This window comes from Mus musculus, chromosome X (genome assembly GCF_000001635.26).
Source record: "Mus musculus strain C57BL/6J chromosome X, GRCm38.p6 C57BL/6J".
Taxonomy (NCBI): Eukaryota; Metazoa; Chordata; class Mammalia; order Rodentia; family Muridae; genus Mus; species Mus musculus.
Genome location: NC_000086.7, coordinates 99,416,544 through 99,442,636, shown reverse-complemented (window position 1 = coordinate 99,442,636; position 26,093 = coordinate 99,416,544). Strand labels below are relative to the sequence as shown.

Sequence of the window (26,093 nt, the reverse complement as noted above, 5' to 3'; positions counted from 1 at the left end):
CTTGGTGCAACAGAGCTGTGGGTGAGGATGGATTCTGCGCAGCCTCTTACCTCTGACTCTACAGGGATACAATGAGGCTTCTTTCTCTGAGCTGGCCAAGACCAACAAAACCCTTTCTGAAAGGTTCTGGATTGTTCTAGCCTAATCTGGAGGAGTCTCGGGGGCGCGGGAGAGGGGGAGATCTTGGATAAAGTCATGCTTGCTCACAGTAACCCCTCTAGGCAGGGCCCCTCAGGACGGGTATGGAGGATAAATGCTAGCTTATTGTTCATGAAAGGAATGTGAGACCTTGGGAGAAGAACACTAGCTCAGGCCTCTCAAGCCTTTGGCTGATAGAATGATGCTCAGACTATATATACTCTGTGCCTGGAGCCAGTTAAATATTCACTCATGTAATCTTTTAATCAGCCTCATGCTGAAGAAACATATGCTCAGAGAAGTCAAGTCCCTTGTCAAAGATTACAAACTGGTAGGTTAAGAAACCAAGTTTGCATCTCAAACGAATAGGCAGAGATGAATAAGTGGAGGACATTCAATGTCCCCTTCTAGCCTCCATACCTGGGAAAGAAAGATGGGGAGAGGGGTGGAAATATTTAAAATAAACAACCTTGGAACCCAGATGGCTTCAGAGTCTTTATCACTGTGCCCCCAAGATCAAATCTAAGAGATTAATGACTGTCATTTATTAGTGCCTACTGATTCATGTGTCCGCCATTTTACACACATACTCTCATGTTTACATCGATTCTACAAGGCAGACCAGATTGTCTCAGTCTGATAGAAGAGGATCATAGAGGTATGGAGGGATATTCGACTTTTTTCAAGGCCTTCTAGTTAATAAGCAACAGAGATGTCTGATGTTGGCTCTGCATTGAGTAACTCTACTAAATGAAGCATCAAGCACTCCACTTCTACCATCTCTTGTGAGGCTTGAGCTAGATGTAAAAGTGAGTGGAGTGTCTCTCTCTGCAGAGCTCATGGCCAACCTTACCTCATTTCCATCCCTCTTTCTCTGGGGAACAACCCCCCCCCCCAGTCCTCATCTCATCAGGCTCCTAGCTGGAAGGAAGGGAGTGGGGTCTTGTCAAAGACTTTCTGTGCTGAGTAAGGGTTGGATTTTCAGCTCTGATAGTGTCACTGTCCTAGCTGAGCCATGGTTACTCCGTCCCAGGTGCACACAACTGATCAAAGAACAAAATAAAGATGGAAGAGCACCTTGGAAACCCTGGAGGACTACACAGAGGTGAATGGGTACTCTGGAGATGAAGGCTTCCATCCCTAGCATTCTGGCATGACCTCATTACACATGTGTCTGCCACATGCGTTGGCACCACTACTGAAATACACATACCAGCATTGGTAGGCTTCAAACAGATGGGTGGGAGGGCATTGTCCTTGCCCCTGAGTTGTGTCTCCTCTAGCCAGCCAGCCCATACAAAGCTCCTCTACTCCTTCCTTTCAGGGCAATGTTTCCAAACTTGCTCCCCACCTAGGCAGTTAGGAGAAGGAGAAACATCACCTGGTTGGAATCCTGTAGACTTCGTTACCTTTGTTAAACTGTTGTTTCCTTTCAAGTGCTGGGAAGAAGGTACATCTTGAGAGGTACTGCCCCACTGAGCTATTGGGCAGTTCCAAATTTGGATTTAGTTAAGTTTAAGCATCATGCAGATTTCTAGCTTGTGTGATCTTAAGGAAATTCCTTCATCTCTCAAATGACAGCAACAATGGTGTCATTTTACCTGGCTAGTTGGAGAGTCAGATGAAAAAAAATCACAATATGAGATGCAGATGCAAAAGTAAGAAAACCAATACTCCCCATTTCTCAGAGTAGGGGAGCTGGGACTGGAACTCAGTCCCTTGTGCACACTAAGCACTTTATCACTGAGCTGCACACCTAGCTGAGCAGTTATCTTGATATCAAGTAGCAAGAGAAGAGAGGCAAACAATAGGCAGAGGGTGTCAGCTGTGACAAGTCAGTCAGCCCTCTGGACCCCCAGAACAGAGGCACTGCTCATAATCTCAGAGGTTGAGGTACCTTCACAAAGATGGTGCTTCAAGCAAGAATTGTAGCTGATACATATACAGCATTTCTTAAATTGATTTTTTAAAAAAAAGGTTTCTTTATTATTATATCTAAGTACACTGTAGCTGTCTTCAGATGCACCAAAAGAGGGCGTCATATCTCATTACGGATGGTTGTGAGCCACCATGTGGTTGCTGGCATTTGAACTCAGGACCTTCGGAAGAGCAGTTGGTGCTCTTAACCACTGAGCCATCTCTCCAGGCCTTAAATTGATTTTTAAATTTATATTTAGTCGTGTGTATGCATGTATGTCTCTGTGTGGGTATATGCACATGTGCGACTGCCTATAGACAGCAGAGATATCAGACCCCAGGGAGCTGGAGATATAGGCAGTTGTAAGCCACATGATGTGGGTGCTGGAAACTGAACTCGAGTCTTCTGCATGAGTAACCCATGTTCTTAAACTCTGAGGCATCTCTCTAGAACCCTTCTGTTAATATTCATCATTTGCTGTTCCAATGCTTCAAAACTTGATCAAATTTAGTCTCGTATAAGAGAAACTTGGTATTATGGGATAACTGGTTCTAGCCCCATTTTACAGATACAAAGCACTGAAGTCATCATCCTAGCTACTTAATCAGGCCCCTAAGAACACATTCTTCCCCCCCCACCTCTCTCTTTACACATTTATTTATTGTGTGTGCAATGCATGCACATGTGTGCCACACTATATGTGGAAGTGAGAAGACAACTTGCAGGCATTAGTTCTTTCCTTCTTGGTGATAAAATTCAAGTTGTCAGGTTTGGCTGTGAATGTCTTTACCCACTGAGCCCTTTCATCAGCCCAGCACACTCTTTTGTTGGTAGGTCAGACTGGTCTCAAATTCATGTTCCTCCTGTTTTAGCTGCCAGAGTTTTGGGGCTATAATTGTGTATTACCCTGCCATCTAGGAACTCAGAGAAAATTTACCTATAATTTGTCTTCTTCTTCTTCTTCTTCTTCTTCTTCTTCTTCTTCTTCTTCTTCTTCTTCTTCTTCTTCTTCTTCTTTTCTTCTCCTTCTCCTTCTCCTCCTCCTCCTTCCTCTTCCTTCTTCCTCTTCCTTCTTCCTCTTCCTCTTCCTCTTTTTCTCCTCCTCCTTCTCTTCCTCTCCTCTTCTTCTTCTTCTTCTTCTTCTTCTTCTTCTTCTTCTTCTTCTTCTTCTTCTTCTTCCTTTTTGCATCACTGAGAGAGGAACTCAGAACTAGAGCCTTGCAGCATCTAGACAAAGGAAGACCCCTTTAACCATTGAGCTGCATCCATCCCCAGCCCAGACTTTTAACCATCCTCTGATCCCAGATGCCTGTGTTTGTAGATGTTTACCAATGGAAGTGGATGCCAAGTGTGGCATGTGACTTGAGCTCAGGAGTCTTGCTGGGGTTAGGGGATGAGCCAGGTGAGTTGGGGGTTGGAACCTAATGGCCAATCTGCCAGGCTTGGGAACTTGGCTATGACTCTAGAGGCAATGGAGAGTCACCAGCAGGTTTTCAGTGGGGAAGAGCACACAGAAAAGGTCTTAACTGCCTGTGGTGTGGAGGCTGCTCAGCAGAGGACGCACTCTGGTGGCAGAGAAATGATAAAGGCAGCATTTGTATGGAATGCTTGGGATGGATTCCAGAGCTATTAAGGAGGATTGCATTGGCAGGACATGGTAATTAATTAGATGGGAGAGGCAAGAGAAAGGGAAGAGAGAAGGTTTCTAGCTAGAAGCCTGGGTGGATTGGTGGGGTGAGATCCTGCCCCTAAGAGAAATGAAACTAGTATGTTCAAATGGTACTGTTGGTTCGATTTGAGGAGAGGCAAGTTTAACGCACCTCAATACATGTCTATGCAGGCTGAAGCTTAGAGGAGTGAGTCCAGGTTGAGGTGACACAGGAGTCAGTGGCTGAGGAGGTGGTGGAAGCCACGGGCATGGTTGAGAGTATCAAGCAGGGGAACATCGATAGGGTGGCACATTTTGAAAAGGTACTTGGAGGACCCCAGCCTTGGAGGAGCTTGCTGAGGAAGGGCCTGCGAATGTGAGAGAAAGATTATGTAAAGTAGGGAGCCGTAAGTAGAGAGGTAAGGATTCGGAAATGGAGTGCCATGAAGCAGGAGCCAGTCAGGCATACCAAATGTAGCTGAGAATTTTCTGGTTTGCTTGCTATAATTAGGTCTCTGCATCCTCAGAGAGAAGAGGGGGTGCTGATGTAGTCAGGGAGACTGACGGTAATGGTCTGGGGAAGCCAACAGCAAGTAGAAAAGCCTACAAGTCCAATGAGACCCTAGGAAAAGGAGAACAAAATGCCAGCTAGGGGGAGACACTAGGTCACAGGGGAAGCTGAGCTTGGCTAATGGAAACCTTAGTCTCTTCCTCCTGGCTATTTTTTTTCTCCCTGCCTCTCCTCCTAACCCCTAAACTTGGGTCTCTGCCCTGGGCATGCTGGGGTTTGTTAATGCCTTTCAAAGTGCCGGGTTCTCCACCTCTCCTCCGGCTCCCTCATGTCTTCCAGCAGAAACCTCCCTTCCTTGGCTCTGGACTAAGCCCCTCAGAGAGCTGATGAGATAGCAATTAGGCCAGTTGCAACGGCCATGCGTTCACATCTCTGTGCCAGGGCAGGCCTGCTGGCACTCTGCCAAACTCTTCTGGGGCCAGCCTCATTGCATGGTCTCTTTCCTGCATGACCCCCACCGCCACTGCCATCCATGAAGGGGCATCCACAGGAATAAAGGCTAGGCAGCCCACCCTAACCCCCAACCCCCAACTCCTGCCCCCAGCCCCGAGACAAGAGTTGAGTGGCTAGCCATTCACAAAAGACAGGTATAAACTCTCCAGGCCTGAGGACCAAGCCAGTACCCACCAGCTAAAGGGCATTGAGGGAAAGGACTAGGGTAGGGGTGAGCCCACGTTCTTGCCCTTTGCATCTTATGTGACTCAAGATGCTTTCCCTTTCCCAGGCTGCTGTGTTTCCCCCTCCACAAAGCTTCTAGGGGATGCCAGGCCCTCAGGAGAAATCTACCTTTGTTGGGCTGAGTCTTTGGGGCTTGCCTGCTGAGTTCTGTGGTTGCAAGGGCCTGATTTTCCATAGGCTTTTAGACCTTGGTCACAAAGATTTCATAGTCCTGCTAGTCCTCCATCTCACATCTCTACCCAAACTATAGCACATTCTCTCTTCCACTTTCACGTGTGTACTTGCTGTGACCAGTCCCTGGCTTTGATCTCAGCCTCTCCAAGCTTGATGGATCCTGGAGCTACCATAAAATGTTCATCTATCACAACAGTGCTTGGCAGAAGAAAGAACACAAATACTGGAGTTGACTCTTAATTTTACAGTGAACCATCTCCCATCTTTCCCCTAGGACTGCATGGCCGCTTGTGTGTGAGGAGACGCGAAGGAGGGACAGAGATGCCGGAGATCAGCCCCACTCTCCCACAGCACCACCATCTGGGGGAAGTCCCAGTGTCAACCTGGAAGACTGGTTGAAGTAGCAGGAGGAGGGGGAAGGGAAAGGAAGCAGAACCAGAGATGTACCACTGTGGGTAAGAGATGGTAACAGGCTTTAGGAGTGGAAAGGAGGAAGCACTGGGAGAAGCACATAGAATGACTCAGTGTTTTTGAGAAAAGGGACTGGGCACCTGTCCTGGCACAGATGGGACTGTAGAAGTATGGGAAAGACATCCTTGGGGTGGGAGTAGAAAAGCAGGGATGTGTGTGTGTGTGTGTGTGTGTGTGTGCGCGCGCGTGCGCGCTGCAGCTGGAGGGCAGGAATCAACAGTTGCTTGTGGCTTACCTGGCAGAGATGGAATTTGAAGTGGGTTGGGCAGAGCTAGGCTATTAACTGGTACCAGAGGTTTGAAACTGTCTTCGCTTCTGTAAACTGGGTATAATAACATGTGCTTTATAGGCTTGCTGTGTGGGAGAAATGGCAGCATGCCTATACAAGGGCCTTGAACATACCAAGGTCTATGCCCATGGGAAAGATTGCTGTTAGGACCCTTGGTCTGGTCCCAGATTCAAAGCTACCACCATTAGGTTCCACTAGCCAGCAGTCCTTGCCCAGCTTCTAACCACTACTTGTTTACCATCTCCCAGGGAATGCCTGGCAGGCAGAACTCAGGCCTGACTTCTTTCTGTATGTTCAGGTGTGGGGATCAGGAAAGCTCCAACGATCAACATTCAAGTGTATTCACATATGCAGGTAAAAAAGGGCACCAAAGAATCATGGACAAAAGTCCCAAGAGCCATGCTTAGAGATTTGTGGAAAGCAGATATGTCCTCAAGTAGGCCTCATTCATGAAGGCCCCTAATATATCTTCTTCTCTTGTGTGCATTCAGGTGCATCCCTTACCACAGGAATAGCACTTTTCCAGTTTCTTCTAGCAAAGTGTTAAACTCAATACAACCTGATCAAGTTTACAGCCCAAATAGGAGTGATGCTCAGAGACTCCCTGCACAGGTAGGAAACTACAGTGGGCACATGCTTTTCCTAGAACATGCCCTTGGCTCCATAGCACACATGAGCCCCCCTCGGCTGGGTAACTTCTGCTCTACATTGGACACTACAAGTCATCTGTTTAACCTTGGGAAAGGCTCACAGAACTGGTCACTCACTGGGAGGCCAATCATGTGGGATGTTGGGGGATGGGAGATGAGGTGGGGGAGTTGGGGCGTGTTACATTTGAGGAGCAAGGGGAAACCTGATCAAAACCATGTCACAAAGAAAAAGGGGGTGGGGGAAGAGAGAGAGAGAGAGAGAGAGAGAGAGAGAGAGAGAGAGAGAGAGAGAGAGGTTTCCATTCACAAAGAAATCATTATGGTTAATTTAATTCATTGTAGCGTTTAATACAGAAAAGCTTTTCTACAGAGACTGGGCATCAGGCCAACATTTATATATAAATGGGTTTTATTTTAAAAGGGAATGCAGTGAGGGGGATAGGCTCAAGTTGGCCTTCTCACTCCCTCTCTCCTTCCCTCCTTTCCTTTATCTACCTTTCTGTGCCTGGGTAGACCAGGAATTGGGTACTACCTACTTGTCACTCCTAAGTTCCAGCGTTTCTTTTTCTAAGCTCTTTCCCCTGGGACCATGGGGGACCCCTGGCTGAGCCTAGTTCAGAGGATCACTGACTGTTCTCCACAGGACAGAACTTAAGAGATCAATTCTACTTTTCTTGTCCTCATGCAGGACAGGCCCCACCTCTTGTATACAAGAGGACACCAAGGCACCGAATTGTATGACCTACACACTGCTTGATTAGTGGTAATGGGAGAACTTGAACCTGGGCCTTCTGATTCTCATTGTGACACTGTAGATTTGGTGTCTTTGACCTGGCGGTTCCTCAGCTCTGGTGGCCTGGCTCTGTTCTTCTGTGCCTGACTTGGGCCCAGATCTTCTCTGCCAGGCTGCAGAGGAAATGACTCCCCTCCCATAACTTGCAGTCCTCCAGCAAGCTAATCAGCTAATTCACACTGTGGTGTCAATGGCAAATAATAACTTACTGTAAAGTGCTAATGGTGTAATTTCAGGCTCTCCTGGCTGGTTGGAGGCTGGAAAAGAGCTGTGGGGATAGGGAGACTTTTTTTTTTAAGTTCATCATATTATGTTATGAATTCGCTTATCCCGTGCCCTCCCGTGCCCTCCCGTGCCCTGTGCTATCACATAAGCATGTGATGTCCATTGGTCTGGAATCACAGCCTACTGAAGAACACAGTCCCATGGGCTGTGTGACACCTGCTCTCAAAAGCACACTTCTGAGGACACACCCAGACTTACCTGACTTCATTTTCTTTTCAGGCTCTAGCTTCAGCAGCAAGGACTGTTTCAGCCAGGGTCTGCCTTTGGCAGGAGGAGGAGGTAGCATGGACCTCCAAGTGGGAGGCATGACACTCCAGCTACTTGGCCTCCTTTTCCTTCATGCTACCATGTACCATGCTCCAACTCCCAGGGCCAAACCCCACGTTTCCTCCCAAGGCAGGATACCCACACATACTTCCATTGGAGGGATTGTGACAAGGGAGGCCCAGAGAACTGGAATGGCTTGCTCAAGGTCATGCCTTAAGACATGGAGTTGGAGTTGACGTTCATGTCTTATGACACTTGGCCTTGAGGCTGACAAAACCCTGTCTCAGCAGAGTAGTGGATTCTCAGGAGACCATAAGGCTTATGACTCTAAACATATGCAACAACCTCTCCATGGGTTTCACAGCTACTTACTAATCAACTCTACGAGGCAAGTGGCCAGTAGCCCCCAGCAGTCAACATTAGGACCAAGCACGGACTCAGAGTTCAGAGGCCTCACTGCGCTCTTGCCCCCACACCCACACTAGAATTATCAGGGCTGACACAGGCGTCCAGGCCCTCAGGAAAGGTCCTGTGTGTCCCTAGGTTTCCTTGTAGCCTGGCTGGTATTTGGGGTATTTGGGGTTCAAGCCCAGCAGAATCCCACATCTGGATCCCCTTAGCTCTCCGCGTTCTTTCTTGGCTGAGAAGAATGTATTCAATGCCGGAGGAGCTGCTGGACTGCGGACTTGCTGCCCGGACTGGCTATCAAAGCAGAGAGGCAGCGGGCCTCTGGGGAGGGGCTTCATGGGCCCTCCATCATCGAGCAGGCCCGCCCGCCCGCCGCCGGTAGCTCCAGGGTGGAGCAGGGGCCTTTCAGCAGGCACTCGGCAGTGCGGCTGCAAAAGAGCCAGCCAAACTGTCGGGTGCAGCCCGGACAGGCCCGCTGCTTCTGATTAGTGGCTCACTCTCTGCTCCTGCCCCACCAACCTGCCTTTCACCCCCATCCCTGCCAGAACTGTCGCAGCCACCGTGTGCCCCCACGACCAAAGTAGTGGATAGGGAACAGGCTTTTCGAGCTGACCTCTGCAGACCCTTGAAAAAAACTCAGACATTTGATTTCTCTCTTCTCAATCTTCATTTGCTCTGCCTTCGAGTTCCCTCTGAAGAGTTCCAACCACAACTAGCCTTAGTGAGAAGCAGTTATTAAAAAATAATACTAAGGCATGTGCAGTCTTTTATACTGCAGCGTAGTGGTTAAGGGGAAAGGTTTTGGAGCCAGGCAGCCTCGGTTTAAAGCCAGTTTTGTCACTTATTAACTCTGGGCTCCAGGTCTCCCCCACATCCCATTTTGAAAGTGCCAAAACAATAGGCCACCAGGTCCCAGACTTGTCTTGAGACTTAAGTGAGTTAATACTATAGAGGGTTTATGCCCAGCACCGTGAGCACCCAATAAATTCTTAGTGTTCCAAAATTTGTTTCCATCCCTTGACTCATTTGAGCCTCTAGCAAACCTGGTCCGTAGAGGCTGTAATGGAAAAGAGGTCACATAGTGAGGAGAAGCAAGGTTGGGGCTTGTCCTCGGCAGGTCTCTCTTCCCTGTTCCCTTGCACTGTGTTGTCCTGGCACTACCTACCGCACATCAAGCAACTGCCAAAGGCGAAGAACTTTTCTCCAGGCTATAGGTTGGTTTTTTGTTTTGTTTTTTTTTCTTTTAGTGTGGAGGCCAAATCACAGATTTCAAAGTGGGAGGCCAGAGAACTGATAATCCTTCCAGGCTGGAGCTTCACCATCGTACATCGTGTGGCCCTTGAAGGAGCAGCCCAGACTCCCCTAGGGCTCTCATTATGGTGGCCCCTAAGGTGCGTGCTTCTCAGATTTAAAATCTCCCTAGTGGAGGCAAGAAGCCAGGCATCCACAAAGTAGCCTATAGCCTAGAAAAGGCTTGCTTCTGGTACCCGTGCCCTTACAGTTGAAGGGACACCTTCATTGATCAGAAATTCCTACCAAAGAAGGAGTAGTGCAAGAGAAGGTAAGGGCCAGCCCTTTAGGCTAAAGGCACTTCCATGTCCTAGGTACCCCAACTAACCGCCTGCAGCCCTCTTCTACTCTAGTGCTGCACTGCTGCAGGGCTGGGGCGGGGCTTAGGATGGCACAGAAAAGCATGTGTGTGTGAGCCCCTGCTCTCTTCCTGCAGGCTGCAGCCAAGGGATCTGTGCCAGCTTCACAGGGAGCTGGCAGGAAAGCCTCTAGGGAATGTGACCACAGCTCACCCTGCCTTTGCCACAGGCCAGCTGGCCCAAAGGCCACACGCACCCTTTCTAAATTGAGCCCAGAGATTGCTGAGGGTTGAGTTCTTTAGCTGGGAGAGAGGAGACCCAAAAAAATGCTGCTGTGGCCCAGAGCAGCCTACTCCCGGAGTGGCAGTGAGGCACAGCAGTGAGGCACGGACTTCTCTCACTCAGTGGGTGGGGAAAGGAGGAGGGCAGAGGCTAATCCAGATTCCTCCTGCCACCTGGGAAGTGACAGGCAAGACTCCAGATTCCAATCTGCGTGCATGGAGGTGCATACCTATGTCTTGGGGCTCGAAGTGGAGGCAAAGGCCGTGCCTTGTAAGAGCTGTTAAAGGTGGGAACTGCACTGAACTTGCACCCGTATTTCCTAGCAGGTCCTGTGCAACCGTTACTAGATGGATGGTAAGTATTAGGCACTGTGGTATGCATGGCAGCGCTGATGTCCTGACCAGGCTGTGTCCTTTACAAGTCAGACTTTGTGCTTGTCTTCTGTTCCACAAAGCCTTTTACATTCTCTGGTTTCTACCCACCTTCAAGTCTGAGTCTGTTTGACCCACTAGTTCCATGAGCCATGGGACAAATTCCTAGGTAGCTCAAGTTAGTTCAAGTTGGGGTTTTGCGTGTGTGGTTGGAGCCCTACATCAAATGCTATCAGACTGTGGAAGCAGGAGGCTTGCCCTGTGGCTCCCCTATTCCCTCTTAGGGATTCACATGTGTGCATAGAATGCACATGTGCACATGCGCCATATACATGCAAATACATGTACTTACTATTAGCTCCTGACTTGTCTCACTAAAGCCTTCAGTGCAGAAGAGACCCTGAATTGACTGGCAGGAGGAAAAAAGCTGGCTGGTGTGGAGGCAGAGGTTGGAACAGGATGAATTCTGGAGGCTCCAATTAACTGAAAGCTACCCTTGGCAAACAAGTGACTAGCCCCAGCAAGGGCCTGGCCCCACTGGGAACTCATTTTTACCTCTTGCCCATAGTTCTTCCATTGTTGGACCAAGAAGACTAGTTCAGTATGGAGCCACAGGCCAAACCTGTAGGCCAGGGCTGACAGGACACTACAAATACAACACACACACACACACACACACACACACACACACACACACACACTGCTTTTATTTTCATGAATGGGACCTTACTCCATGCATAATCATGTTTTCCTGACAATGTTAACATAACAGCAAATGCGGAACACCCTTCCACACTGCACATGTGGCTACCTTACTCCTTTGAATGGCCATCTTGTATTCCACTGCTCTGAGTCATGTTGAGACCCAGCCCCCTCACAAAGGCTGGTTAGGCTGTGTATAACTACAGTGTATGAAGAAATGTTTCACTGTTAAAAAGAGACTGCCGTGCTAAATGTTTACATGGCATCTTCCTACTCTGTCCCTCTACCTGGACGATCAGTTCTCAGAGGGTGGGCTCTGGCTTACAGGCAGAGAAAGCCATTGCAGATCCCAGCACCACCCTTCCAAGGTTTTAAGCCCAGAGCTGCCTTCCTGGTCAGGCCCACCGCAGAGGGGTAAGTCCTGGCATAGCTGAGCCAACATATCCTGCAGCCTCACCCTCTACATCCAGCTGGACAGGCTCCTGAAAAGGATATTTGGCTAACACCTCCATATGGCTCTGGAACCTGTATTGCCTCCAGTCTGGGGTCCCTCTTTTCTACCCCCATTTGCCTGGCAGAGACCAGGGTAGCAGCTTCCTTCTCCCAGAGATGCACACCTTCAGAAAGCACGTCTAGGCACAGATAATAGAATCCCCAAAGCTTGCAAAGTCCACTGGCAGCACCTTTTGGACACGGGTGGAGTGAGGCCAGAAGCTGGGGATTTTCCTTAATAGCAACTTGGCGCCCCAACTCATTGGCAGCTCTGCCTGCCTGCCAGCCTGCCCCCCACACTCCTGGAGGAACCTTCATCTTCAAAGCTTTTGGGGAAACAGTTAATTAACACTCACAGCCCTACTGCCTGCCTGGCCTGCCTGCCTGCCCGCCCAGAAGGCTATGTTTCTCTTAGCTCCATAGGATTGGGGGTTGGCAAAGAAACCAATGTCTAGAGCAAAAGGCATGGAGCTGGAACCAGAGTGACAGCCCGTGGGAAGGCCAAAGCTAGCCCAGACTGCATATGGACTAGATGTGCAAAAGCTTACCTTCCAATACAAGTATAAAACTGCCTGGGACTCAGAGGTCTCATCTTTAAAATAGGAGCTGCATGTCAGAATTCCTATGAGACAGAAGAGGGGTGCATGCCCTGGGAACTGTGTGTTCAAATGTGGTGTGGATGGAATTGTGGGTGTCTGGGGAGCTGCTTCAGGCAGGTCACTGAAGGAAAGAGGTCTGAGGGGCTCTGTGCGAAGGGATTGCTACTGGCTTTGGAAAAATGGAGAGAGGAGGGAGGTGGGCACCTTGCTCCTTGGTACTAACTTTCTGTCTGTCTGTCTGTCTGTCTGTCTGTCTGTCTCACATGCACAGAGGGAGGAAGAGAGAGAGAGAGAAGAAAGAACTCATCCGTACATGTGTGCATACAGACATGTTCTTGAACAAATACACCAAACTTAGCCAGGTGTACCACAGCTGCCTGCATAGCTGTCCTACACGAAGATGTTCACATTTAGGTGTTCAGAATGCAGGGAACCCAGGGAAGTATAGCTGGGGATTGGATGGTAAGTCCAGTGCCAAATGAAGCAGCCTCCTTCAGTAGCCTATCTTTCTGCTCTTTTTTTTTTTTTTTTCTGAAGGGCTCCAGTACCCTCTGTTTCTAAGGGCAAGCCTCACAGCTCCCATCTGCCTACCATCTCATTTAATGATTCCTCATGCTCTGTGTCTTCTGTAAGCCTAGATGCTCACCGCGTACAGCGAAAGGATCCTGTTGTACTGTGGTCCCCAGCCCCAGCCCCAGCTAGCATGCACTGCGTTTTGTCATGTTGTGGGATTCCCATCTTCGCATCAAAGAAGAAAGTCGACGTCGCCTTCCACACAGGGAAACTGAGGTTGAGACTGAGGAAGCTATTTGCCCAATGTCACACAGTTACAGTGAAGGTGAAGGAAAGCTAGGAAGCCAAAAGAGGACACCACTCCCCTGCACACTGCTTTGCCGCTAGGTGCTTTCAGGGGTCCCCCTGTGTTGCTGGGCAGGGGCTGGGTTAGGGTAGAGCCTATTCTTTGGGTTCTGGTAGAGGTAGCTACAGTCTGACTTGAAGGACTCCGAGACCTTCACATGCCTACATCCATTTCAGCCCATCTGTGTGAGAACTTGAGGGAAGTCACCAGTTTGCACCTCAGGAGAGGCAGCACTGACTAGAAAGAAGAAAGGCAGAAAGCAGGGGGGGGGGGCAGGCTAGACTGGGAGCTGTTGGTGTTCTAACCAATACACTCTCCAGCCTTCTCCTTAGGTGTGGGCAGGAGACGGGGAAGTCTGGCGCCTGGTAGGAGGGGCAGCCAGGTGAATAGCCCTCCCCTAGCAGGAGGAGGGGCTGGGAGTCCAGAGGGGGAGGCTTGTTTCTCTGGAAGGGAAACCTTCAAACACTAATTGGTAGTTGCAAGTAATTAAAGTAATTTACTAAGATTATAAAGAAATTTCTTAAGAGTGATTAAGCAACTCCGGCTGTGTATAGCTGTTGGTAATCACTTCCCCAGGGGGGGTTAGTGCACTTGGCAGGGTGTCACAGGGATGCTCACACCCGATGGGTCCTGATTCCTTGGCAGGGGGTGGGTCACAGAGGCTGCAGGGTATGTTGAGAGACTGCTGAGACTCTCCACAGGAGACAGAGATAGGTCTGAATGAAGATGGAGTTCTGCTTGTTCCAGGACCCCTCAGAGGCTCAGGCGTACCTGGGTCCATTCTTGCATGAGCTCTGCATTGACTTCTCATTCCAGACACCACCCATATATTAAGACACAGCAGAGAGAGACTGCCACCACCATGGCCTTGCCACACAGCTACTTGTATACTCCTGGGCACCTACATAATTCATAGAGGCATAGATATTGATACAGCCCTTTGTACCACGCTCAGCCATACCCAGACACTGGATAGATGAACTCAGATGGTTCCAGGCATGCATATACACAGTTACATATGTACCTAGACACAGACATATTTACATAAGGAAGTGTACATCCATACACACAGTGCCACATGTGGATAGACATTCATATCTAGTCATATATGTCCAGGGGTCTATCTCGACCTCTCTTAAGCACAATGGAAACTTGACTTGGATACTCAACTCAGCCGTCATGCATTCAAACTCAACCATATCTAAACAAATCTTGTACACACCATCGCCACTATCTGCTTGTCCCGCTAACTTGAAAGCTGCCTCCCAAGTCCTCAGAATCCTCAAAGGTGACCAAGTTAGAGCCTGTGTGTTCTATGGAACACTGTCCTGAGGATCCCTCACGGGCCACTGTGATCCAGGCCAGCCAGGTAAACTGGAGGTGGGTTGAGGGGCCATGGGAAAAGGACCCAGGCTGGAGTTAGGCATGGCTGCAACGGCTCTAAGGCTCCTCTGTGGCAGCAGGAAGCATCGCAGGATGAGGCTCTAATTCTAGAACACTGTTTTCTAGGTATGTGACCTTTATCACGTCCCTTTGCAGTTGTGACATTTGCTTTCCTAGTCTGTAAAGTGAGGGTACCTCTGCCTCCTTCTTCCCAGGCAGGATTATCACGAGGACCAGAGGCTTGGCAGCAGTGGATGGGCGTTTCCTTCCTGTGACCCTCAGTGGATCTTTTGAGCTGCTCTTTACCTAGGGACAAATCTCTTTGGATAGTCCCTATGTTAAAAAAAAAAAATCATGAGCTGATTCTGATGTCCTTCTGTGGCTCACCCCCAGCCACTCAGACCCTTGGTCCTCAAAGTTGGCAATAAAAAAGCAAAGTTAGCCAGAACCCTCCATACCCCCAGGAGCCCTGGCATCATAGCTTTGTACTTGCTGGCTAAGCTTGAGGGAATCCCCTTTCCCTTCTCTGGGCCTCAGTTTCCTTCTTTGTTCTCCTAAAGGCTAGGCATAGAGAAAAGGGATAACCTTGTTGATTACTAAGCCCCTGCCCTGTACTGGCAAACCAGGGTTCATGTAAATGACCCACTTGAGTCTGGGCCCAGTTGAATGATGTTAATCATGATGCCTATTATTTTGCCCTAAGAGGGTCTCTGCTCCCCTAGGGCCCTATTGGTGTTGATGAGAGGTGGGGGTGGGAGCCGATCATGAGGGTGTCTTGCTGCGGAATACAGGAGTCGCAAGAACATGCATAAAAGAGAGAGAATGAGGTTACAAGCAGTGTCCATGAAACCATAGAAGAAAAGGAATCTGGGAAGGGCCTATGAGAATGGCTGTCTCAACCCTATTTCCATTTCAATGACTACCAAGGGCAACTGGGACCCTACTCTCTTGACCCTTTGAGGCTTGCCCTCCCCCCACTCACCACTTGTTTTTCTGTCCAGAGCAACCTTAAAGTCCTTAAAACACAAAAGGGCATGGGTCTGTTGCAGGGGCAGCAGGCAGAAGGGATGCTGGGAACAAACGCCCCTTCCCAGGTGGCCAGGGGAAGAGCAAGTGATAGGGCTGACGGGTAGAGAGAGAGAGAGAGCCAAGCCCGCTGCTTGTAGTTTGGGGAAGAAAGAAAAATCTTGTAGGAAGGCCTGACCTATGACAGGCCCAGACCAGAGACGTCTGACTGCAACCCTAGCCACCCCTCACTCCCCCAAAGACGAGTCTACTCACTATGTTGATCTTCATTGGCTTATGTAGATTCTAATACAGAACACCCAGGTGCCCTGTCCCATCTGAGGGTACCAGGACATCTGTTCACTTTGTTCAACCTGTCAGTCGCTCTGTGAGGGTAGAGACCAGTCTCCTTGTCTCTCAGGAACCAGACCTTGGCACCGACAGAGATATCCAGGTGGAGCTGCACTTGGAATGAAATCAGACCCATTCTCGCTGACACCTAAGAGTATAGCCCGAATCCCCATTCTCTTCGGAGTCAGAAAGGGGTCTAGCCTTGAGACTAACCCCCAGCCAACTCTGGTGCTCAAACCTGTGCTGTTGAGCATTAGAACATCTCCAGTGGCTATTATTGCGGTTAGGTGAGTCTACAGCATTCTTTTCCTGTTTCTTTCTCTGCTAGTGTCAGTAGCACAGCTTTTCACTGCTGTGCTTGGACACTAAGGTCTGTAGAGTATTGGAAAGAAGAGTTATTCAAACTCTGGCCTGCCGCTGCTGCTGTGTGTGGGTGGGTGTGTGGGTGTGACCCTGGATAACTCACTCCACCTTTCCAAATGAGTCTCAAGTTCCTACCAATAAAATGGGCTCGAGTAGCTGCCTTTTCCACAGTGAGTAAGATTAATAGATTTATAAGTAACCGGTGTATGTCCTGTTCTATACTTGGCCTTCAGTGAGGAATAATTCTTTCTGTGGCCCCACTCTATACAGTCCCAAGTCTCTATCCCAGGACTTCAGAAGGCTCTTTTGCTTCATCCTGCCTTCTGTTCAGGTTTTGCCCTGTGTTGTTTAGCATGGGATTATTTTATTCCCTGAGAGTGTCTACTACTGTCTTGAATCTCAAGAGAAGAAGCCTTTAGCCAGGGTGAGCTAGAGTAGAAGATAACCTGTTCTAAGAGTTCCCACGAGAGGATGCTGCATCTTAAGCTTCAGGTTGCAGGTGCCTGAAATCCTGGCTTCTCTCCTCTGCAGCTCCCAGTTTCCTGTCCACTCCTTCCCATCCCACTGTCAGAAAAGGAAGAACAGCTGGTTCCCATCCTCGGAATAATAAGCTTGCCGTGCAAATCGTTTTCCAAAATCATTAGGCCACAAAGATCCTATTCAGCTGCAGTGTTTGCACCGGTCCCACCCTCATTTCCCTGCAAGATGGCCACTTAACAGAGAGCGTGCACAGACGTACATCCAAGACCCAGAGACCTCAGCTCAGAGGTCTGTGCAGACTGTCTTAGAGCAAGAAACCCAGGAAAACAGACACCAAGGCTAAGGGAGCAGGAGTATAGGAGGCATGTGGAATCTTTGCCCTTTCAGAATAGCCCTGAGCAGTGTCTAACAACAGGAGCAAAAACCAGATTGGCCTGAAGCATGCCAGGTGTCCAGCCCTGTGCCTAGGAGGAACGGATTGAATAAAAAGCCTTCTCTTTGGGGAGGCTTGCTGCATTGTTGTGGAGACAGCACACAGCCACACACACACACACGGGGGGGGGGGGGAGACAGAGAGAGAGACCGACAGAGACAGACCAAGGTAAATTACACACGTGTTCTCAACAATGGTGCAGGAGTTGTCTCCAGGCAGCACAACCTCTGAGTGCATATGGAGGGCTTTATTAAAGAAGGCAGATGCACACAGTGTTCTCTCCCTGGCCAACCCTGCCACAACTGTCCAAGACTGCGGGGAAGAGCCAGCTTCCTATCTTGGCTGCTGAGATTAACTGCCTTTGATAGTCTCAGGACCTCCCTACTGACCAATGTCTACCCTGGAGATTCCCCAGTAAAATGGCTCTGACTGCTTAGCCTCCCACTTAAGGATGTTTTGGTGCACACAGTGGGTAAGATGTTGGGGAGGCTGTCATCACTGAGCAATGTTCAAAGGGAGGTAGAGGAACCACCGATAGTCTTGAAATGCCTATTGGGATGGTTGCAGGAACATTGTAGAATGCTTTGAAAACTAGAGATTATTTGACCATTTTCTAGGTGAAGAGCCTTGGTATAGTAGAAGCATGAGCAAGGGGCACAATTTCAGGAAGTGACTATACTCAGTGTCATCACCAACAACTTAACAAAAGCCACCACCACTGTTTTTCCCAGCAACAGTTTACACATTCATCTTACCATGATCACCAACAACCATCAACATTGACAGCCGTGCAATTCCTACCCATCACCATCCCCTCCGCTACCGTCTCTGGAATGGATTGACTTACTTATAGATGTAAAGGGCTAAAGTTGTAGCTGAGTGGCCAAGCCCTGGGTTAAATCTTTGCAGCAGGGATGGGGTGGGGTGGGTGGGGTGAGGTGGGGTGGGGTGAGGTGGGGTGGGGTGAGGGAGTTGGGGACGTAAGGGAAAGAGTCTAATTTAGCTTTCCCAGGTGTGTTGATATACCTGTAATTGCAGCAGTCTGAAGGCACGGGCAGAAGAGCCATGGGTTTGACTTTTGAAGATCTTGTCTTAAAGAAAAAGGACATAATATATAAAACCAAGTATAATGGCACATATCTTAATCCCACCACTTGGGAGGCAGAGACAGGCAGATCTCGAGGCCAGCCTGGTCTATTGAGTGAGTTTCAGGACAGCCAAGGCTACACAGAGAAAGCTTATTTTTTTGTTTTGTTTTGTTTTGTTTTTTGTTTTTCGAGACAGGGTTTCTCTGTATAGCTGTGGCTGTCCTAGGACTCACTTTGTAGACCAGGCTGGCCTCGAACTCAGAAATCCGCCTGCCTCTGCCTCCCGAGTGCTGGGATTAAAGGCGTGCACCACCACCACCCAGAGAGAAAGCCTATCTTGAAAAGCAAGCAAGCAAGCAAACAAACGATGATAATGATGATGACTATGATGATGATGATGATGATAGTAATATAAAACAAAAAATTTAAAGCCAATATTACCCTTGTTCTCCATTTGATGAGAGTTGGTATATTTATCCCTTACTTCTAGTCAAAGGCTGATACACTAACATAGCTGTGTGTACTGGAACCCACCCTGAACAGTCTGCATACCTGTCTAGCCATGGCCATGTGTGGGAACCTCTCTATTCAGGTTAGGTAGGGCCACAGCTCTGCCAAGGCCAAGGGTGCTCTGGGCCTGACATGGTTCAAGTTCTGATTTTCTTGGTTGGTGTGGGAACTGCACCCATGACATCTCTTCAGCAAGCTGTCCCCACCAAAGCTAGCCATCCCACTAAAGGCCAGGAGAGGGCTAGTGAAAGGAGGCACACATGGAAAGGAAATGAAGAGAGTAGGCAGGGCAATGAGCTGTAGCTCGGGCCTGGGGGTGGCCATCCATGAAGCCTTGAAGTTTTCTTGCTCTCATGGCTCCCAGGAAGACTTGTGCCCACATGTCCATAGAGAGGAGGTGACTCATGCCAGGCTCCAGGGCAAGGTGTGAGAGGCGGCCTAGGACATGCCCTTCTGTCTCTCAAAGACTAATAGGGTGTGTGAGTATGTGAATGTGTTTGATGTGTGTGTGTGTGAGAGAGAGAGAGAGAGAGAGAGAGAGAGAGGGAGAGAGAGAGAGAGAGAGAGATGAGGGGGATATGTATCTTTTGTTCTCTGAGAACATGTTCTCTGAGTGCTGGGATAGGGCAAGTCAGTTTTGGTCTGAGGAGCATATGGGCTCCAGCTTGCCCTGCCTCACCCCCCCCCCCAGAAAGTATTGCAACCTGAAGGCACATTTTAGTACTCTTCTCTTCCCAGATAGCAGCTCTGGCTTCTGCTCCTTGGCCTGCACCCCATCGATTCAGTTATGCACTAAGGCATGGCCATTCACTGTTTCTATGAATGGAAAGGGGCCTCGGGGATGCTTCGAGCCCTCGGGTACAAAGAGCTCCCTTCCTGTGTCTGCTGGATGCCAGTGAGAGCTCAGGCCAGGGCTGACTGTTAAATCCCCGACCTTACTGAGAAGATTCCTGTTTCAAAAGTGGGCAGAAGATGAAATATCATTGGCCACGATTTGGTACTCAAATGAAGTATGGGTCAAGTGTGGATAGGGGTGGGGTGTCATGAAACGAATTCGCTAATAAAATGTTAAAGTGAAATACACACACACACACCGCAACAGCACATATGTGTGGAGCTGAAACCATACTTGCTAGTGGTCCCCACCCACAGATTCCTGATATGCCTTCTCAGACCATACAAACCACCCTTGTTCCCCACACCCTGTGCTCGCCTTCAGCTATTAGGACACAAGTAGAGGTTTTGGCATCAAGCAAAGCTGTGCTCTGGATGGATTCTGCCACTTCTTAGGTGTGTGATCACAGGCAAGGTACCTTTTTAGTCAAATGAGAGTGGCCCCCCTTCCCTCCGGGCTTTTGGGGGGAGGGAGCTGCATGGGTAACGCCCCTTCCTTCCATACCTGGCACAGGAGGAGCACTCAGTCTGCTTGTGCAGCTACAGAGTGTTAAGTGTTGCTCCTTTGGGCCAAGGCTCATGAGTCTTTTTGGAAGAGAAAAGTGTCCCTTATTTGTCCTCCTATTTCTCACAAACAGTACTTCCTTAACCCAGGGGACTTCTCCTTGGCTGTTCATCAATGTGCCTTGGCAAATGTGGGCCGATGTTCTGGACGGGTGGGGTACAGTAAGCTATTACCTCCTCGCATCTGGGGACAGGATTTTTATGCAGACAGCTCAGGATTTCATTAGTTTGCTTAGCTACCACGTCACACTGCTGGCTTCTGAGAAGTCTGTGGTCAACAGAAAGCCCTTGGTCTTTTTTGACACATAGTCTTATAATGTTATACTCCTGCAGCCTGTATTTGGGAAGCTGGGTTTTGAATCTTCAAGCAAGGTTTAACATATGCTCCTACTCAGTTTGATCTGGCTGGCTGATTTGGGCTCCCTGGTTCCAGTCTATGGAGATCCCTCCCCCCTAATTTTTTATTTCAACCTATTAGCTGTCCTTTGTGTCCAGAGCATGGAGTCTCTGGAGATTTAGTGGTGATCAGACTTTCTGTGGCCTCTTCCACATCACCAGCAACCTTCTGTGTAGGATGGTACAGAGGCCTGGGGCTCTCTGGAAGCTTCCAACCAACTCTGTCTTGGTTGACATCAGTCAAGTCTCTTTACTTTGAGCTCTTCAGCAACTCACCACATCTAAGCAATGCCAGCTCACAAGAACACAGTGATAGTCCTTGTCACAAGCTGTGCTAAACTCCAGACATAGCCACACAATAAAATGTCAGTGTAGTTACAAATGTAAATGGGGCCAAGCTGGCCCAAACAAGAATCCATTACTTGGGGCTGGAGAGATGGCTCAGTGGTTAATAGCATTGACTGCTCTTCCAGTGGTCCTGAGTTCACTTCTCAGCAACCATCTGTAATAGGATCCGATGCCCTCTTCTGGTGTGTCTGAAGTCAGCTACAGTGCACTCCTATACATAAAATAAATAAATCTACAAGCCATCTTGTCAGCCCTCACATTTTATTTTAAGTCAAGGTTTTTCCTATATAGAACTCACTCTGTAACCTAGGCTGGCCTCTAACTCTCTATCTTCCTGCCTCAGCCTCCCAACTGCTAGTATGTGCCTTTCTGAAACCGACATTGACTCCAGCATCACCCAGGTCCTGACTTACTAGCCTCTTTTTGCACCTTGGTACCCTCTTTCCTTAGAGACAGCTCTATCAGGGACAAAGGTCTTGGGGGAAGCTTTGGACCATGCTTTCTTTCCCATCCCTGAGCTACCAGCCAGCTTCTCCTCTGGCCTTTCTTGGAATCATGTGATGCTCTAGCAACCTGACAGTGGCTCTCCCTATCTGTATATTTTCTTTGATACAGTCTCTCCTCTCTCTGAAGCTCAAGCTGTCCACGAATTTACATCAATCTTCTTGCCTTTGCCTGGAGTCATATGATTATGGGTATGAGCAACCATACCTGGCCTGTCTCTTGATTTCATTACTGTCTGACCTCTCGCAGTAATGATAAGCAGTTTGATGAAGCTTCCTTTTCAGTCAGGGTCTTGCTATGTAACCCAAGCTGGTTTTTACTTCTATCCTCTACCTCAGTTCCCTCCTGGCATGTGTGTGCCAACACTCTTGATTTCGAGACACTTTTTTCTTTCCATTTTATGTACACATATGTGTACACTGAGTTTTGATAAAAATGGGACTATGCACACACACACACACATACACACATTGTTTTTATTGTGGGTTGTAATGCAAAAACAAAATGGTTCAAAGTACTATTCTATAGTCTAGTTGTTGGACTTTGATCCAGCCCCTTCTGCCCTTTGGCCCTCTTTTCTCTTGATGGGGAAGTTGGATTGTAATCTTTCCTCCTGCATTCAAGGGGTATTTCAGGAAGCCCTTTGAACATAGAGATATGCTGTGTACACAGAAGCCACTGTGCATGCTGCACACACAGAACTTACCCCAGACGGTCTGCATAGAGGAGGCATCCTTTTAATGGTGCACGTTTCCCCTTCTTTCTCTTTCTTCCCTAGGAACTCACAGCCACCGCCATCCATCCGGATGACACCATGGTGTCTCCATTGTGGGAATCACGGGCTACAAATGGGAACACTCAATTTGGAAGCTCCTAACAAGTTTCTAGAGGGCAGAAAATAAAGAATAGCATTCTGGATAGGATGTACATGGACTGCCTCCTTTTTGTCCAGGGGCTTGGATAGGTTTCCCTTCCCTCCCCTTGCCTCCCCTCTCTCTCCTCTCACCTTCTTTTCTTTCTTCCTTTCCCATTCAACAGACGGATAGCTTGCAGAGGTGCTGTGCTGTAGTGAGTAGAGAGGGCACACTGTATGGAGATACCTTGCAGAGGTAGTTGGCCCTTGGATGTGGACATACTGGTATCGGGGTCCTTCTCTCAACTTTGTATCCACCTGGGTGGCAGAGACTTATTTCTCAGTAGCGCCAACCTCAGGCACCTCATGTGTGAATAGACCCGATGAACTCTTCCTTTGCGGAACCATTCTGAGGTACCTCTTAGCTGTCACATGGAAATGACCAGTGCAAGAAAGAGCTAACTAGCCTGGTGTCACAGCTATTATCAGAACACTCAAGGCTTTGAGGCAGGAGGATTGCAAATTTTAGGCTAGCCTGGAATAAATAATGAAGCTTTGTCTCAGATACCCCCACCCCCATCCAAAAGAAAAGAAAAGAAAAAAGAAAAGAAAAAGAAAAAAAGAGAAAAAGAAAGAGAAAAAGGAAAGAAAAGATGATGGCCCCTCTGCGCTCCTGGGAGCCCCTGCCCACACATTCCTAGTTTAGCCCCAGGGAAGCATAGGAGATCTGCCAACATGTGTAGATGTGCATGCATGTCTGCGTGTGTGTGTGTGTGTGTGTGTGTGTGTGTGTGTGTGGTTTGTTTATATAAATGAAGGACGGTGCTTAAGGGGATCTGTTTCTAGCTTCCTTAGGGGAGAGGGCCCTCATCCACTTTCTTTTTCCAGGCCAACATTTCATCTCAAAACACAGGTACATTGTTTCTATTTTTGAGCTTTCGTTTCCACAACTGTCTTAACAGGCTCAGTGTCTGGTCTTTTGTGCCAAGACCCTGGGCAGAGAGTAGAAGTGAGTGAGCATGAGGCCACAGTACTGGCCCTTGGCCTCTGGCCCTCTGTGGGTGGGATTCCTGTGTGGCCTTGCCTCTGATCTAAGCACCTGAGGCTCCCAGAGAGACAGGAGGAGACCTGCTTAGGAGGGTGGGCTCCTGCTCCCACCCCCTAGCTGCCAAACAACCTTGAGGCAATATGTGTGGCCGGACAATCAGGCCCAGGCCTGGGAATAGCAGCACAAGTTTACAGACTCAATCCCATTAGAGATGGAAGAGACCCAAGTTGGCCCATGGCCCCACTGGGTGGAGGGCAGCAAATGGCCAGTGGCTTGCCTGCTCCTTGGGAGGGGTCTGGGTAGGAGGCCAGTGCCTCAGCAAGATGGAGCTGACACTGAGGCCCTCTGCAGCCGGACAAGGGGACAAGGCAGCGATCCAGGGCCCTGCTTCCTGGTGTAGCTAGCCTGCCTCTTCCAGCCCAGTTCCCAAGGTAGGAGTCTCTGCACTGACTGGCTAAGCTCTCCATTTCCCACCCCATCCATCCTTTTTTCCCCCTGACCCTGGGCTTCCTGCTCCTCCTCTTCCTCGTCCTTGAAGCCTACTTGGCTGTTTACACCTCAAAGATATTTGTAGATTGCTATCTCTGGAGGCTGTTGGCCTGACTCATCCCTGAGCCAAGCCCTGTCTGTTGGCTTCTTTAATCTTTCTCGCTCAGCCAATCCTTCCTCCCCTTTAATCGTTTGTTCTCTCTCCCTCTAAAAGCCCTACAGCAAGTCTGGCTCCCCACTTCTCCAAGCCTGCCTGGTCTTTTCTTGAGAATTCAAGGGAGCCCACATGCTACTGTCTCCCCACGTTGGACCCAGAGCAAAATGGCAAAGGCCACTGAGGCTTCTTCAAGGGCTTTTGGTCAGTAATTGATAAGTGAAGTGACACCCAAGTTGAAAGTCCCTTTTGTTCTTCTAGGTTTCCCTTAGGAGACCAGGAGATGTCAGGGTGGACCTTGTCATTCCATTTCTGATCCTTCCCAGCTCAGCCCATCTATTCACGCATCCTCCTTGCTCTTCCTCTTGCACTGGCTCTGCTACTCTGTCCATCAAGGTTCTTCTCTGCTCCCTTCCTCTGTCTCTGCCTCTTTCAATTGCACTACTAGTTTGGAAGGCACCACTCCCACCCCCACCCCACCCCCATTCCTACATGCTATAGAAGACAGTCTGATCCTGTGGGCAGGGCTCTCCAGAGAAGAAAAGAGCCTAGGTACAAGGACCTGGCCCAGGCTTTCCTCCAAGTCCAGAGAGGCAGAGGTGCGAATGGCTTCCTGATGGTGACAAGATGCTTAGGATAGGAACGGGCCTGAGAGTCGGGCAGACTTGTTTGCATGGGAGGCTCATTTTATATATAGAAACAAAACCAGTCTCTGGGGATTTCCCACTTTTTAAATGTCTCTGTTCCCTGGAGCTCACATCTTGGTGTGTCCTGGCTTCATGCCTCTCTGGGCCACGGTGTCTCCACCTATGCAATGAAAAACACTTGGATTATAGGGCTTCGGAGGTTCTTCCAGCTGAACCTCTGTGTGACCTATCAGACACTATCTTGGTCATGCCTCCATGGAGGTCCCTGCTGGGGAGGGGGAGGTGCTCAGGGTGGTATCTCTGTGAAGCCTTGGGTATCACCATCCCTGGCCCTCAGGTTTTCTCATGGGTGTCTTGTTAGGAAAGGCTAAAGTCTGTCTAGAAAGAGAGCTGTGGGCCAGTGGCAGGTTCAGGCCTAGGGACTGTGGCAGCAGCATAGCCCCTTCCCCTTCCTACCCATCTTCTCCCCTCACTTCCTTTCCCTTCTCTCCTCCCGTGCTCCTCAGGAACACTCAGTGCCTCAGCAGCTAGCAGCTTTAAAGCCACACAGAGGGCAGGGCAGAGAGCAAGGGAGAAAAGGACAGAGGGGGAAGATAGGCAAGCAGAGACACCAAGGGAGGTAGAGACAATAAAGGACACATAGATAGGGATCTAGAGGACATGCTGGCAGAGAGGCAGACAGAAAGGGGTGTGTAGACAAGAAGAAAGGACAACGATTACACAGAGAGAGGGCAGGGAGAGACAGATGGGTTTCAAAGACCCAAAGGTGACTGAGCCAGGCATAAAGAGAGCCAAAGCAAAAAGACTGATGAAGGAAAGTTGGTGGAGACCTAGTCTGGGAAGGAAGAAGAGAACAAAGGAAGGAAGGAAGGAAGGAAGGAAGGAAGGAAGGAAGGAAGGAAGGAAGGAAGGAAAAAAGGAAGGAGCTAAGGAGGGAAGGGAGGGAGGGAGGGAGGGAGGGAGGGAGGGAAGGAGGGAAGGAAGGGAGGAAGGGAGGAAGGGAGGAAGGAAAGAAGGAAGGAAGGAAGGAAGGAAGGAAGGAAGGAAGGAAAAAAGGAAGGAGCTAAGGAGGGAAGGGAGGGAGGGAGGGAGGGAAGGAGGGAAGGAAGGGAGGAAGGGAGGAAAGGAGGAAGGAAAGAAGGAAGGAAGGAAGGAAGGAAGGAAGGAAGGAAGGAAGGAAGGGAGGATCGAGCTGTTAGCTTAGGGCTTAGCCAGTGCTGAGCCTGTGAGCCTGCAGGCTGACACAGCACATTCTCCCGGCACCCCCTGCCTCCATTGCTTGCCTTCTGCTTTGCTCCCTGACTCCTTATCACTGGGCCCTCCCTCCACTGAGAAAGAGGCCCTGTCCTTTTTGTGTCCTGCTGTCATTCTAGGCTAAGCTTAGCTGATGCTCCTAGCA

The 26,093-nt window shown here is 49.2% G+C and overlaps 1 long non-coding RNA gene across 1 annotated transcript in view; it reads left to right on the top strand.

The window, feature by feature from the left end:
* The window catches only part of Gm14812 (predicted gene 14812), a 38,467-nt gene that overhangs the window by 1,161 nt on the left and 11,213 nt on the right, over positions 1–26,093 (top strand). The window contains exons 2-6 of the long non-coding RNA NR_033544.2: positions 5,402–5,582; positions 6,136–6,241; positions 6,379–6,499; positions 9,538–9,681; positions 10,488–10,515. This is a non-coding gene — a long non-coding RNA (predicted gene 14812). The remainder of the gene's footprint in view (positions 1–5,401; positions 5,583–6,135; positions 6,242–6,378; positions 6,500–9,537; positions 9,682–10,487; positions 10,516–26,093) is intronic.